The sequence below is a fragment of the Oncorhynchus keta genome, chromosome 34, assembly GCF_023373465.1.
Source record: "Oncorhynchus keta strain PuntledgeMale-10-30-2019 chromosome 34, Oket_V2, whole genome shotgun sequence".
NCBI lineage: Eukaryota > Metazoa > Chordata > Actinopteri > Salmoniformes > Salmonidae > Oncorhynchus > Oncorhynchus keta.
Window position 1 is genome coordinate 14,378,698 of NC_068454.1, and position 15,562 is coordinate 14,394,259.

The window sequence follows — 15,562 nt, forward strand, 5'->3', positions numbered from 1 at the left end:
AGTGAGAAGCGGGAGAAGAGGTGAGGTGAGAAGGGGGAGGAGAGGTGAGAATAGGAGAGGAGAGGTGAAGAGGGGTGCGAAGGGGAAGGAGAGGTGCGAAGAGGGAGGAGAGGTATGTATGAACATGTCTACTGTGGCTAGTAGACATATTGCACAATACATTGTTCTAGGAACTTTCAGATCCTCTCCTCTCTGTTTCCTCACCTTGTTTAATATAAGAAGTGGATACTGACCGGAGCAGTGGCTCAAACCAGCTGTGACAACCACTCCAGGGAGGGCACAGATCGGAATGATAATCTACAGGTGATAGAGTCAGGATCTGGTGTGGTGTGGTCTGGTGGTAGTGGTGGTTGAGCTAGACTGTACAAAGTATATGTGTGTAAGTGTTTGAATGTGTATATAATGCCATCTTGATTCCAAGATGGCGCAGCAGTGCAGATGTGGTTTGTCGTCCTATCGTCCTCTTTTTGTATTCTTCGTGTTTTTTGTATATATTTCAATTTATTTTCAATCTCTTTTCCATTGACAGGGTCAATATGCCTTGTACACTGTTGTTTAGGATAGTTATCATTGTTTTAGTTTACTGCGGAGCCCCTAGTTCCACTCATAATACCTCAGATACCTCCTTTGTCCCACCTCCCACACATGCGGTTACCTCACCCAAAATAACTAGCCCGTCCAGAGATGCAAACCCTCTTACCATCACTTGGTGCCTGGGTTCACCTCCACTGTACCCGCACCCCACCATACCCCTATCTGTACATTATACCTTGAATCTATTCTACCACACCAAGAAATATGCTCCTTTATTCTCTGTCCCCAACACACTAGATGACCAGTTTTGATAGCCTTTAGCCGTACCCTCATCCTACTCCTCCTCTGTTCCTCGGGTGATGTAGAGTTTAACCCAGGCTCTGTGTGGGCACTCTCATTTGTTGACTTCTGTAATCAAAAAAGCATTTGGTTCATGCATGTTGACATCAGAAGCCTCCTCCCTAAGTTTGTTTTACTCACTGCTTTAGCACACTCTGCCAACCATGATGTGTCCTTGCCGTGTCTGAATCCTGGTTTAGGAAGGCCACAAACAATTCTGAGATTTCCATCCCCAACTACAACATTTTCCGCCATGATAGAACTGCTAAGGGGAGAGGAGTTGGAATCTACTCCAGAGATAGCCTGCAAAGTTTTGTCATTACTATCCAGGTCTATGCCCAAACAGTTCGAGCATCTAATAAAATAAAAATAATCTCTCAAAAAAAAAAGTCTCTCATTGTTGCCACATGTTATTTACCCCCCTCAGCTCCCAGCTGTGCCCTGGACACCATATGTGAATTGATTGCCCCCCATCTATCTTCAGAGTTCGTTCTGTTAGGTGACCTAAACTGGGATATGCTTAACACCACCAGCAGTCCTACAATCTAAACTAGATGCCCTCAATCTCAAAAATGATCAAGGGACAACCCTAAATCTGTAAACATGGGCACCCTCATAGATATTATCCTGACCAACTTGCCCTCCTCTGCTGTTTTCAATCAGGATCTCAGCAATTACTGCCTCATTGCTTGCATCTGCTATGGGTCCGCGAACAAACGACCACCCCTCATCACTGTCAAACGCTCCCTAAAACACTTCAGTGAGCAGGCCTTTCTAATCGACCTGGCCCGGGTATCCTGGAAGGATATTGACCTCATCCCGTCAGTCGAGGATGCCTGGTCGTTCTTTGAAAGTAATTTCCTCACCATCTTAAGGAAGCATGCCCCGTTCAAAAAATGTAGAACTAAGAACAGACATAGTTCTTGGTTCACTCCAGACCTGACTGCCCTTGACCAGCACAAAAACATCCTGTGGCGGACTGCACTAGTATTGAATAGTCCACATGATATGCAACTTTTCAGGGAAGTCAGGAACCAATACACGCAGTCAGTCAGAAAAGCAAAGGCTAGCTTTTTCAAACAGAAATTTGCATCCTGTGGCTCTAACTCCAAAATGTTTTGGGACACTGTAAAGTCCATGGAGAATAAGAACACCTCCTCCCAGCTGCCCACTGCACTGAGGCTAAGTAACACTGTCCCCACCGATAAGTCCCCGATAATCGAGAATTTCAATAAGCATTTCTCTACGGCTGGCCATGCTTTCCTCCTGGCTACCCCAACCCCGTCGAACAGCTCCACACCCCCCGCAGCTACTTGCCAAAGCCTCCCCAGCTTCTCCTTGACCCAAATCCAGATAGAAGATGTTCTGATATAATTGCAAAACCTGGACCCGTACAAATCAGCTGGGCTAGACAATCTGGACTCTCTCTTTCTAAAATTATCCGCCGCCATTGTTGCAACTCCTATTTACCAGTCTGTTCAACCTCTCTTTCATATCGTCCAAGATCCCTAAAGATTGAAAGCCCCCTCTTCAAAAGGGGTGACACTCTAGACCCAAACTGTTATAGACCTATATCCATCCTGCCCTGCCTTTCTAAAGTCTTCGAAAGCCAGGTTAATAAATAGATCACTGACAATTTCGAATCCCATCGTACCTTCTCCGCTGTGCAATCCGGTTTTCGAGCTGGTCACGGGTGCACCTCAGCCATGCTCAAGGTACTAAACGATATCATAACTGCCATTGAAAAAAGACAGTACTGTGCAGCCGTCTTCATTGACCTGGCCAAGGCTTTCGACTCTGTTAATAACCATATTCTTATCGGCAGAATCAACAGCCTTGGTTTCTCTAATGACTGTCTCGCCTGGTTCACCAACTACTTCTCAGGCAGATTTCAGTGTGTCAAATCGGAGGGCCTGTTGTCCGGACCTCTGGCAGTCTCTATGGAGGTACCACAGGGTTCAATTCTTGGGCCGACTCTTTTCTCTGTATACATCAACGATGTCGCTTTTGCTGCGGGTGATTCCCTGATCCACCTCTACTCAGATGACACCATTCTGTATACATTTGGCCCTTCATTGGACACTGTGTTAACTAACCTCCAAACGAGCTTCCGTGGCCTCCAACTGCTCTTAAACGCTAGTAAAACCAAATGCATGCTTTCAACCGTTCGCTGCCTGCACCCGCCCGCCCGACTAGCATCATTACTCTGGATGGTTCCGACTTAGAATATGTGGACAACTACAAATACCTAGGTGTCTGGCGAGACTGTAAACTTTCCATCCAGACTAATATTAAACATCTCCAATCGAAATGTAATTTATAATCGGCATCCTATTTCGCAACAAAGCCTCCTTCACTCACACCGCCAAACATACCCTCGTAAAACTGGCTATCCTACCGATCCTCGACTTCAGCGATCTCATTCACAAAATAGAGTTCAATTCTCTACTCAGCAAACTGGATGCAGTTCATCACAGTGCCATCTGTTTTGTCGCCAAAGCCCCTTTAACCACCCACCACTGTGACCTGTATGCTCTAGCTGGCTGGCCCTCGCTACATATTCGTCGCCAAACTCACTGGCTCTAGGTCATCTATAAGTCTATGCTAGTTAAAGCTCCGCCTTATCTCAGCTCACTGGTCACGATAACAACACCCACCCGTAGCACGTCCTCCAGCAGGTATATCTCACTGGTCATCCCCAAAGCCAACACCTCTTTTGGCTGCCTTTCCTTCCAGTTCTCTGCTGCCAATGACTGGAACGAATTGCAAATATCGCTGAAGCTGGAGACTTATATTTCCCTCTCTAACTTTAAACATCATCTATCTGAGCAGCTAACTGATTGCTGCAGCTGTACATGACCCATCTGTAAATAGCCCACCCAATCTACCTACCTCATCCCCATACTGTTTTTATTTACTTTTCTGCTCTTTTGCACACAAGTATTTCTACTTGCACATCACCATCTGCTCATCTATCACTCTAGTGTAAATGTTCTAAATTGTAATTACTTCCCTACTATGGCCTATTTATTGCCTTACCTCCTCACACCATTTTCTTTCACTCTATATAGACTTTATTTTTTTTCTATTGTGTTATTGACTATATGCTTGTTTATTCCGTGTGTAACTCTGTGTTGTTGTTTGTGTCGCACTGCTTTGCTTTATATTGGCCAGGTTGTAAATGAGAACTTGTCCTCAACTAGCCTACCTGGTTAAATAAAGGTGAAATAAAAATAAAATAAAAACAAGTGATTGAATGCATGTACACTGAACAAAAAGATAAATGCAACATGTAAAGTGTTGGTCCCATGAGCTGAAATAAAAGATCCCAGAAATGTGAAATACACACAAAAAAATGTTGTGGACAAATTTGTTTACATCGCTGTTAGTGAGGATTTCTCCTTTGCCAACAAAATCCATCCACCTGACAGGTGTGGCATATCAAGAAGCTGATTAAACAGCATGATCATTACACAGGTGCACCGTGTGCTGGGGACAATAACATGTCACTCTAAAACGTGATGTTTTGTCACACGACACAATGCCACAGATGTCTCAAGGCTTGAAGGAGTGTGTAATTGGCATGCTGACTGCAGGAATGTCCACCAGAGCTGTTGCCAGATAACTGAATGTTCATTTCTCTACCATATGCTGGCTCCAAAGTTGTTTTAGAGCGGCAGGGTATCCTAGTGGTTAGAGCGTTGGACTAGTAACCGGAAGGTTGCAAGTTCAAACCCCTGAGCTGACAAGGTACAAATCTGTCGTTCTGGCCCTGAACAGGCAGTTAACCCACTGTTCCTAGGCCGTCATTGAAAATAACCTCAGCCCACATGTAACCACGCCGGCCCAGGACCTCCACATCTGGCTTTTTCACCTGCGGGATCATCTGAGACCAGCCACCTGGACAGCTGATGAAACGGAGGAGTATTTCTGTCTGTAATCAAAGGCCTTTTGTGGGAAAAAACTAGTTCTGATTGGCTGGGCCTGGCTCCCCACTGGGTGACTGCGCCCCTGCCCAGTCATGTGAACCCCTTAAATTAGGGCCAAATTAATTTATGTCAATTAAATGATTTCCTTATATGAAATGTAACTAAAATTGTTGAAATTGTTGCATGTTGCATTTATATTTTTATTCAGTATGTGTGTGTGCGTGAAAGAGGTCTCCTGCAGTATGAAAAAGGCATGAGGAGTCATGTATACTTCAGGTATGTTTTCCTAGAAACTCGGTACGATATCTTAACAGTGCAAAGCTGAGGAACGCACTACTACGCACACTACACACCCCTTAATTTAAACCTCTATGAATTATTCTCATGGTCATTAAAAAAAGAGGAATAGAAGTTGAAAAGGGAGACACCTAGCAGTGTCACATCCAATGAGATTACAGATAAACATACTGTATTTTCTATCTTCCTTTTCAATGGAAACCAATATAAAGGATTTCCTGCATGTCACTGTTAGTAGCAGGGTGTGTGTTGTTACATGATGGTGCCCCCCAGGTCAGAAGGCTGACAAGTGCCTGATGCTTTCACATCAGGCCGCATCACCATCACCATAACAACACAGCTCTGCTGCATGTATCTACACTGAGTGGACAAAACATGAGGAACAACTTCCCTTTCCATGACAAACTGACCAGGTAAATCCAGGTGAAATCTATGATCTCTTACTGATGTCACGTGTTAAATCCACTTCAATCAGTGTAGATGAAGGGGAGGAAACCAGTTAAAGAAGGATTGTTTAAGCCTTGAGACAATAAGACATGGATTGTGTCTGTGTGCCATTCAGAGGGTGAATGGGCAAGACAAAATATTTAAGTGTCTTTGAACGGGGTATGGTTCTGTTGAATCTGACAATTAATCTTAATGGTTGTACAGTCGTCTCAAATAAAACTGTGAAGGACCTCAGCGTTACTCTGGACCCTGATCTCTCTTTTGAAGAACATATCAAGACCATTTCAAAGACAGCTTTTCTCCATCTACGTAACATTGCAAAAATCAGCAGCTTTCTGTCCAAAAATGATGCAGAAAAATTAATCCATGCTTTTGTCACTTCTAGGTTAGACTACTGCAATGCTCTACTTTCCGGCTACCCGGATAAAGCACTAAATAAACTTCAGTTGGTGCTAAATACGGCTGCTAGAATCCTGAATAGAACCAAAAAAAATGATCATATTACTCCAGTGCTAGCCTCTCTACACTGGCTTCCTGTCAAAGCAAGGGCTGATTTCAAGGTTCTACTGCTAACCTACAAAGCATTACATGGGCTTGCTCCTACCTATCTCTCTGATTTGGTCCTGCCGTACATACCTACATGTACGCTACGGTCACAAGACACAGGCCTCCTAATTGTCCCTAGAATTTCTAAACAAACAGCTGGAGGCAGGGCTTTCTCCTATAGAGCTCCATTTTTATGGAACGGTCTAGAATACAGATTTCATTTCCCTCTGATTTGTAGAGCTGCAATTGAACAGACATGTTACCATGCAGGTAACATGTCTGTTCAATTGCAGCTCTACAAATCAGAGGGAAATGAAATCTGTATTCTTCCTGTTTGGCCCTGTATATCCTTCCTGTTTGGCCCTGTCCATGTCAGAGACGCAAACTCGGTCTCAACCTTTAAGTCTTTACTGAAGACTTATTTCTTCAGTGGGTAATATGATTGAGTGTAGTCTGGCCCAGGAGTGGGAAGGTGAACGGAAAGGCTCTGGAGCAACGGACCGCCCTTGCTGTCTCTGCCTGGCCGGTTCCCCTCTTTCCACTGGGATTCTCTGCCTCTAGCCCTATTACAGGGCCTGAGTCATTGGCTTACTGGGGCTCTCTCATGCCGTCCCTGGAAGGGGTGCGTCACCTGAGTGGGTTGATTCACTGATGTGGTCATCCTGTCTGGGTTGGCGCCCCCCCTTGGGTTGTGCCATGGCGGAGATCTTTGTGGGCTATACTCAGCCTTGTCTCAGGATGGTAAGTTGGTGGTTGAAGATGTCCCTCTAGTGGTGTGGGGGCTGTGCTTTGGCAAAGTGGGTGGGGTTATATCCTTCCTGTTTGGCCCTGTCCGGGGGTGTCCTCGGATGGGGCCACAGTGTCTCCTGACCCCTCCTGTCTCATCCTCCAGTATTTATCCTGCAGTAGTTTATGTGTTGGGGGGCTAGGGTCTATTCGGTGTCCTGTGTGAATCTAAGTGTGCGTTCTCTAATTCTCTCCTTCTCTCTTTCTTTCTCTCTCTCGGAGGACCTGAGCCCTAGGACCATGCCCCAGGACTACCTGACATGAATACTCCTTGCCGTCCCCAGTCCACCTGACCATGCTGCTACTCCAGTTTCAACTGTTCTGCCTTATTATTATACGACCATGCTGGTCATTTATGAACATTTGAACATCTTGGCCATGTTCTGTTATGATCTCCACCCGGCACAGCCAGAAGAGAACTGGCCACCCCACATAGCCTGGTTCCTCTCTAGGTTTCTTCCTAGGTTTTGGCCTTTCTAGGGAGTTTTTCTTAGCCACCGTGCTTCTACACCTGCATTGCTTGCTGTTTGGGGTTTTAGGCTGGGTTTCTGTACAGCACTTTGAGATATCAGCTGATGTACGAAGGGCTATATAAATACATTTGATTGGATTTGATTTGGTGGTAGGTGCCAGGCGTTTCTCGTGTGTATCAAGTATGATCCACCACCTAAAGGTCATCCAGCCAATGGCAGGCCAGTGGTCGAAAACAGGTCCTTGATGAAAGATGACAAAGGAGGCTGACACATATTGTGCAGAGCAACAGACGGGCTACAGTCATATGACTGATCACAACTCATCGTACATTGACACGAATAGGGTTTGGCAGTTCCACTTCTTTCAGCAAAAAACTAGAAACTGTGGTTGCAGTTGGCTAAGGAATGAAAACACTGGACACTGGAGAATTTGAAAAACATTGCTTGGTCTGATGAATCCCTGTTCTCACTGTTTTATACTGATGGGAGGACTAGGGTATGGTGAAAACCACATGAGAACAGAAATAGGATAGCACTCAGGTATTGTATTTTCAAACCTTTTCGGGTATGAGCCCTTCTTCAGCGTGCAAGACAATGGCAATCAATGTCAAAAACAAGACCTTATAATTAAACATTCACAGTCAGTATTGGCTCAATCAAGAAAACCACAAGTACACGCATCCAGCATGCCACGTGTCTTCATTGCAGGCTGGTGGTGGGGGTGTGGTGGTGTGGAGTGTCTTCATAGCAGGCTGGTGGTGGGGGTGTGGTGGTGTGGAGTGTCTTCATTGCAGGCTGGTGGTGGGGGTGTGGTGGTGTGGAGTGTCTTCATTGCAGGCTGGTGGTGGGGGTGTGGTGGTGTGGAGTGTCTTCATTGCAGGCTGGTGGTGGGGGTGTGGTGGTGTGGAGTGTCTTCATTGCAGGCTGGTGGTGGGGGTGTTGTGGTGTGGAGTGTCTTCAATGCAGGCTGGTGGTGGGGGTGTGGTGGTGTGGAGTGTCTTCATTGCAGGCTGGTGGTGGGGGTGTGGTGGTGTGGAGTGTCTTCATTGCAGGCTGGTGGTGGGGGTGTGGTGGTGTGGAGTGTCTTCATTGCAGGCTGGTGGTGGGGGTGTGGTGATGTGGAGTGTCTTCATTGCAGGCTGGTGGTGGGGGTGGTGGTGGTGTGGGCTGGTGGTGGGGTGTGGTGGTGTGGAGTGTCTTCATTGCAGGCTGGTGGTGGGGGTGTGGTGGTGTGGAGTGTCTTCATTGCAGGCTGGTGGTGGGGGTGTGGTGGTGTGGAGTGTCTTCATTGCAGGCTGGTGGTGGGGGTGTGGTGGTGTGGAGTGTCTTCATTGCAGGCTGGTGGTGGGGGTGTGGTGGTGTGGAGTGTCTTCATTGCAGGCTGGTGGTGGGGGTGTGGTGGTGTGGAGTGTCTTCATTGCAGGCTGGTGGTGGTGGTGTGGAGTGTCTTCATTGCAGGCTGGTGGTGGGGTGTGGTGGTGTGGAGTGTCTTCATTGCAGGCTGGTGGTGGGGGTGTGGTGGTGTGGAGTGTCTTCATTGCAGGCTGGTGGTGGGGGTGTGGTGGTGTGGAGTGTCTTCATTGCAGGCTGGTGGTGGGGGTGTGGTGATGTGGAGTGTCTTCATTGCAGGCTGGTGGTGGGGGTGTGGTGGTGTGGAGTGTCTTCATTGCAGGCTGGTGGTGGGGGTGTGGTGGTGTGGAGTGTCTTCATTGCAGGCTGGTGGTGGGGGTGTGGTGGTGTGGAGTGTCTTCATTGCAGGCTGGTGGTGGGGGTGTGGTGGTGTGGAGTGTCTTCATTGCAGGCTGGTGGTGGGGGTGTGGTGGTGTGGAGTGTCTTCATTGCAGGCTGGTGGTGGGGGTGTGGTGGTGTGGAGTGTCTTCATTGCAGGCTGGTGGTGGGGGTGTGGTGGTGTGGAGTGTCTTCATTGCAGGCTGGTGGTGGGGGTGTGGTGGTGTGGAGGCTGTCTTCATTGCAGGCTGGTGGTGGGGGTGTGGTGGTGTGGAGTGTCTTCATTGCAGGCTGGTGGTGGGGGTGTGGTGGTGGTGGAGTGTCTTCATTGCAGGCTGGTGGTGGGGGTGTGGTGGTGTGGAGTGTCTTCATTGCAGGCTGGGGGTGGAGGTGTGGTGGTGTGGAGTGTCTTCATTGCAGGCTGGTGGTGGGGGGTGTGGTGATGTGGAGTGTGTTTTCATTGCAGGCTGGTGGTGGGGGTGTTGTGGTGTGGAGTGTCTTCATTGCAGGCTGGGGTGGAGGTGTGGTGGTGTGGAGTGTCTTCATTGCAGGCTGGTGGTGGGGGTGTGGTGGTGTGGAGTGTCTTCATTGCAGGCTGGGGGTGGAGGTGTGGTGGTGTGGAGTGTCTTCATTGCAGGCTGGTGGTGGAGGTGTGGTGGTGTGGAGTGTCTTCATTGCAGGCTGGTGGTGGGGGTGTGGTGGTGTGGAGTGTCTTCATTGCAGGCTGGTGGTGGGGGTGTGGTGGAGTGGAGTGTCTTCATTGCAGGCTGGTGGTGGGGGGGTGTGGTGGTGTGGAGTGTCTTCATTGCAGGCTGGTGGTGGGGGTGTGGTGGTGTGGAGTGTCTTCATTGCAGGCTGGTGGTGGGGGTGTGGTGGTGTGGAGTGTCTTCATTGCAGGCTGGTGGTGGGGGTGTGGTGGTGTGGAGTGTCTTCATTGCAGGCTGGTGGTGGGGGTGTGGTGATGTGGAGTGTCTTCATTGCAGGCTGGTGGTGGGGGTGTGGTGGTGTGGAGTGTCTTCATTGCAGGCTGGTGGTGGGGGTGTGGTGGTGTGGAGTGTCTTCATTGCAGGCTGGTGGTGGGGTGTGGTGGTGTGGAGTGTCTTCATTGCAGGCTGGTGGTGGGGGTGTGGTGGTGTGGAGTGTCTTCATTGCAGGCTGGTGGTGGGGGGTGTGGTGGTGTGGAGTGTCTTCATTGCAGGCTGGTGGTGGGGGTGTGGTGGTGTGGAGTGTCTTCATTGCAGGCTGGTGGTGGGGGTGTGGTGGTGTGGAGTGTCTTCATTGCAGGCTGGTGGTGGGGGTGTGGTGGTGTGGAGTGTCTTCATTGCAGGCTGGTGGTGGGGGTGTGGTGGTGTGGAGTGTCTTCATTGCAGGCTGGTGGTGGGGGTGTGGTGGTGTGGAGTGTCTTCATTGCAGGCTGGTGGTGGGGGTGTGGTGGTGTGGAGTGTCTTCATTGCAGGCTGGTGGTGGGGGTGTGGTGGTGTGGAGTGTCTTCATTGCAGGCTGGTGGTGGGGGTGTGGTGGTGTGGAGTGTCTTCATTGCAGGCTGGTGGTGGGGGTGTGGTGGTGTGGAGTGTCTTCATTGCAGGCTGGGGGTGGAGGTGTGGTGGTGTGGAGTGTCTTCATTGCAGGCTGGTGGTGGGGGTGTGGTGATGTGGAGTGTGTTTTCATTGCAGGCTGGTGGTGGGGGTGTTGTGGTGTGGAGTGTCTTCATTGCAGGCTGGGGGTGGAGGTGTGGTGGTGTGGAGTGTCTTCATTGCAGGCTGGTGGTGGGGGTGTGGTGGTGTGGAGTGTCTTCATTGCAGGCTGGGGGTGGAGGTGTGGTGGTGTGGAGTGTCTTCATTGCAGGCTGGTGGTGGAGGTGTGGTGGTGTGGAGTGTCTTCATTGCAGGCTGGTGGTGGGGGTGTGGTGGTGTGGAGTGTCTTCATTGCAGGCTGGTGGTGGGGGTGTGGTGGTGTGGAGTGTCTTCATTGCAGGCTGGTGGTGGGGGTGTGGTGGTGTGGAGTGTCTTCATTGCAGGCTGGTGGTGGGGGTGTGGTGGTGTGGAGTGTCTTCATTGCAGGCTGGTGGTGGGGGTGTGGTGGTGTGGAGTGTCTTCATTGCAGGCTGGTGGTGGGGGTGTGGTGGTGTGGAGTGTCTTCATTGCAGGCTGGTGGTGGGGGTGTGGTGGTGTGGAGTGTCTTCATTGCAGGCTGGTGGTGGGGGTGTGGTGGTGTGGAGTGTCTTCATTGCAGGCTGGTGGTGGGGGTGTGGTGGTGTGGAGTGTCTTCATTGCAGGCTGGTGGTGGGGGTGTGGTGGTGTGGAGTGTCTTCATTGCAGGCTGGTGGTGGGGGTGTGGTGGTGTGGAGTGTCTTCATTGCAGGCTGGTGGTGGGGGTGTGGTGGTGTGGAGTGTCTTCATTGCAGGCTGGTGGTGGGGGTGTGGTGGTGTGGAGTGTCTTCATTGCAGGCTGGGGGTGGAGGTGTGGTGGTGTGGAGTGTCTTCATTGCAGGCTGGTGGTGGGGGTGTGGTGGTGTGGAGTGTCTTCATTGCAGGCTGGGGGTGGAGGTGTGGTGGTGTGGAGTGTCTTCATTGCAGGCTGGTGGTGGGGGTGTGGTGATGTGGAGTGTGTTTTCATTGCAGGCTGGTGGTGGGGGTGTTGTGGTGTGGAGTGTCTTCATTGCAGGCTGGGGGTGGAGGTGTGGTGGTGTGGAGTGTCTTCATTGCAGGCTGGTGGTGGGGGTGTGGTGGTGTGGAGTGTCTTCATTGCAGGCTGGGGGTGGAGGTGTGGTGGTGTGGAGTGTCTTCATTGCAGGCTGGTGGTGGAGGTGTGGTGGTGTGGAGTGTCTTCATTGCAGGCTGGTGGTGGGGGTGTGGTGGTGTGGAGTGTCTTCATTGCAGGCTGGTGGTGGGGGTGTGGTGGTGTGGAGTGTCTTCATTGCAGGCTGGTGGTGGGGGTGTGGTGGTGTGGAGTGTCTTCATTGCAGGCTGGTGGTGGGGGTGTGGTGGTGTGGAGTGTCTTCATTGCAGGCTGGTGGTGGGGGTGTGGTGGTGTGGAGTGTCTTCATTGCAGGCTGGTGGTGGGGGTGTGGTGGTGTGGAGTGTCTTCATTGCAGGCTGGTGGTGGGGGTGTGGTGGTGTGGAGTGTCTTCATTGCAGGCTGGTGGTGGGGGTGTGGTGGTGGTGTGGAGTGTCTTCATTGCAGGCTGGTGGTGGGGGTGTGGTGGTGTGGAGTGTCTTCATTGCAGGCTGGTGGTGGGGGTGTGGTGGTGTGGAGTGTCTTCATTGCAGGCTGGTGGTGGGGGTGTGGTGGTGTGGAGTGTCTTCATTGCAGGCTGGTGGTGGGGGTGTGGTGGTGTGGAGTGTCTTCATTTCAGGCTGGTGGTGGGGGTGTGGTGGTGTGGAGTGTCTTCATTGCAGGCTGGGGGTGGGGGTGTGGTGATGTGGAGTGTGTTTTCATTGCAGGTTGGTGGTGGGGGTGTGGTGGTGTGGAGTGTCTTCATTGCAGGCTGGTGGTGGGGGTGTGGTGGTGTGGAGTGTCTTCATTGCAGGCTGGGGGTGGAGGTGTGGTGGTGTGGAGTGTCTTCATTGCAGGCTGGTGGTGGGGGTGTGGTGGTGTGGAGTGTCTTCATTGCAGGCTGGTGGTGGGGGTGTGGTGGTGTGGAGTGTCTTCATTGCAGGCTGGTGGTGGGGGTGTGGTGATGTGGAGTGTGTTTTCATTGCAGGTTGGTGGTGGGGGTGTGGTGGTGTGGAGTGTCTTCATTGCAGGCTGGTGGTGGGGGTGTGGTGGTGTGGAGTGTCTTCATTGCAGGCTGGGGGTGGAGGTGTGGTGGTGTGGAGTGTCTTCATTGCAGGCTGGTGGTGGAGGTGTGGTGGTGTGGAGTGTCTTCATTGCAGGCTGGTGGTGGGGGTGTGGTGGTGTGGAGTGTCTTCATTGCAGGCTGGTGGTGGGGGTGTGGTGGTGTGGAGTGTCTTCATTGCAGGCTGTTGGTGGGGGTGTGGTGGTGTGGAGTGTCTTCATTGCAGGCTGGTGGTGGGGGTGTGGTGGTGTGGAGTGTCTTCATTGCAGGCTGGTGGTGGGGGTGTGGTGGTGTGGAGTGTGTCTTCATTGCAGGCTGTTGGTGGGGGTGTGGTGGTGTGGAGTGTCTTCATTGCAGGCTGGTGGTGGGGGTGTGGTGGTGTGGAGTGTCTTCATTGCAGGCTGTTGGTGGGGGTGTTGTGGTGTGGAGTGTCTTCATTGCAGGCTGGTGGTGGGGGTGTGGTGGTGTGGAGTGTCTTCATTGCAGGCTGTTGGTGGGGGTGTGGTGGTGTGGAGTGTCTTCATTGCAGGCTGGTGGTGGGGGGTGTGGTGGTGTGGAGTGTCTTCATTGCAGGCTGGTGGTGGGGGTGTGGTGGTGTGGAGTGTCTTCATTGCAGGCTGGGGGTGGAGGTGTGGTGGTGTGGAGTGTCTTCATTGCAGGCTGGTGGTGGGGGTGTTGTGGTGTAGAGTGTTTTTTTATGGCACACATTGGGCCCCTTGACAAAAGTGGAGCCACGTTTGAATGCCACAGGATATCTGAACATCATTGCCAATCAGGTGTATCCCTTCATGACAGCAGTGTATCCATCTGTGAATAGATTGTTTTCAGCAGGATAATGCCCCATGCCACAAGGCTAGGATTCTCCTGGAGTGGTTCCTCCAACATGACAGTGAATTCAGTTTACTGCAATCGCCTGCCTAGTCACCAGATCTCAATCCAATTGAGCATCTGTGGGATGAGATGGAACGAGCTATTCAGAGTACAAATCCACTGCCAGCCAACTTGACACAACTGTTGGAAGCATTGGAGTCAACATGGGCCAGCATCCCTGTGAAATGCTTTCGACACCTTGTAGAGTCCATGCCAAGTTAAATTGAGGCTGCTTTGATGGCAAAAGGGGGTGAAACACAATATTAGGAAAGTGTTACTAACGTTTTGTACACTCAGTGTACATACAGTGTACATGAGATATGGACGGACTAGTGAGAACCTCTTATCATTTCATTCATACACTATAAAAGCAAGTGTTTAGAATCTGAACACTTAACTAAACACTTTTCAGTAACACTTTTTAAATGTGCCAAGGCATTTAGAATTTCAATGAAACCTTGTAACATTGTTGAGATTGTAAACACCACAACATGTTAATTCACTGTAACACCTTTTAAACACATGACCACGTTTATTCAGCACAAGGTGTTTAGGTTCAAAACACTAAACACTGGGGGTGTTGTTTTAACACTGTAGGGTGTAAAGCCATATTCCATATTTTCCAGCATGCCTTTGTAGTGAATGTGAGCGATATCCACCCATGACAGTGTTTGTTAGTGACAGAGACATGGTTGTTGCAATCAACAACTTCTATTCCTGAAGCCATCACCAAAAGACTACCCAAGTGAATGTGTTTCAACCCAATGTAAACCCTTTATGCCCACATACTATACATTACATACTATACATTACATACTATACATTTCATACTATACATTACATACTATACATTACATACTATACATTACATACTATACATTACATACTATACATTACATACTATACATTACATACTATACATTACATACTATACATTACATAAGGCCTTAAGTTATGGCCTGTGGTCGGAAAATCCTGGCTCATGAGCCACATCAGACCTGCAAGTCGCTATACACTGGTTTGTGAAGTGATTAGTAATTCCTATCGGAATCTAGCCAGAGGGAGGATATCCAACAACTTGAATATTTTGTCACTCACATCCTAAACTCAGAATGACTGCTATGGTGAAGGTATTAATGAACAAATAACTGAAACCATTTCAATTGGAACAACAATCTCAGTAACCAGGGCAATAAGTCCAACCCCTTACAGATTGGATTAGTTAAGAAAAAAATGATTTATCTTTGCATAGTTTGAGACCAATTAATCAATTAATGTGCATGAGGTAACATGGATATTAAAACAAACTATTGTAAAAAGCAACCTGCAACCAATCATGCTGGGAAATATGGGGGCAGCCTCCCACATCTTTTTCACTCAGAGAGTAAACAGAAATGAACTCAACACAGTCCAGTAACAACACCACCACACGGTTGAAAATATTTCTTGAATCAAATGTCCTGTTCAGTGCTGAAATGTAGGGAAGGTGAGAGGCATTCCTAACACGGATCTGAATAAAAGGCATGGACAGTCACATACATGTCTTAGTACTAAATGCAATCTAAACAGGACATTGGAAACTAAACACGTGTGTTTAAAATTTAAACACTGAGGAAAATGAGTTGGAAACTGACTGGAAAAAGCTATCATGTTTAATCATTCTTTCTAAAAGCCTGTATTTAAAATGAGAACACTTACTGGTAAATATAAATGCCTTACAATTAAGTCTTAAACACACTGATGTTTAGGTTATAAACTGTCAAATGTTTGTTGGTTTTACAGTGTAAAATACTTATTGGGATGGCACAGTCCAAGAAGAAGGGGAGTATGGCTGC

At 49.4% G+C, this 15,562-nt stretch overlaps 1 protein-coding gene and 1 long non-coding RNA gene across 10 annotated transcripts in view; one reads left to right on the top strand and one right to left on the bottom strand.

The window, feature by feature from the left end:
• The window catches only part of LOC118366765 (interleukin-1 receptor accessory protein-like 1-B), a 580,901-nt gene that overhangs the window by 107,062 nt on the left and 458,277 nt on the right, over positions 1-15,562 (bottom strand). The gene's annotated exons all lie outside the window — the stretch shown is intronic.
• On the top strand, positions 9,705-13,027 carry LOC127915017 (uncharacterized). Of its 3 annotated transcripts, none has more exons than XR_008089850.1 (5): positions 9,705-9,729; positions 10,678-10,765; positions 10,895-10,937; positions 11,626-11,713; positions 12,882-13,027. It is a non-coding gene; the product is annotated as an uncharacterized LOC127915017 (long non-coding RNA). The 3 variants fall into 3 exon arrangements; XR_008089849.1 differs by lacking the exon at positions 12,882-13,027 and adding an exon at positions 11,843-12,005; XR_008089848.1 differs by lacking the exons at positions 11,626-11,713; positions 12,882-13,027 and having other exon boundaries at positions 10,895-11,068.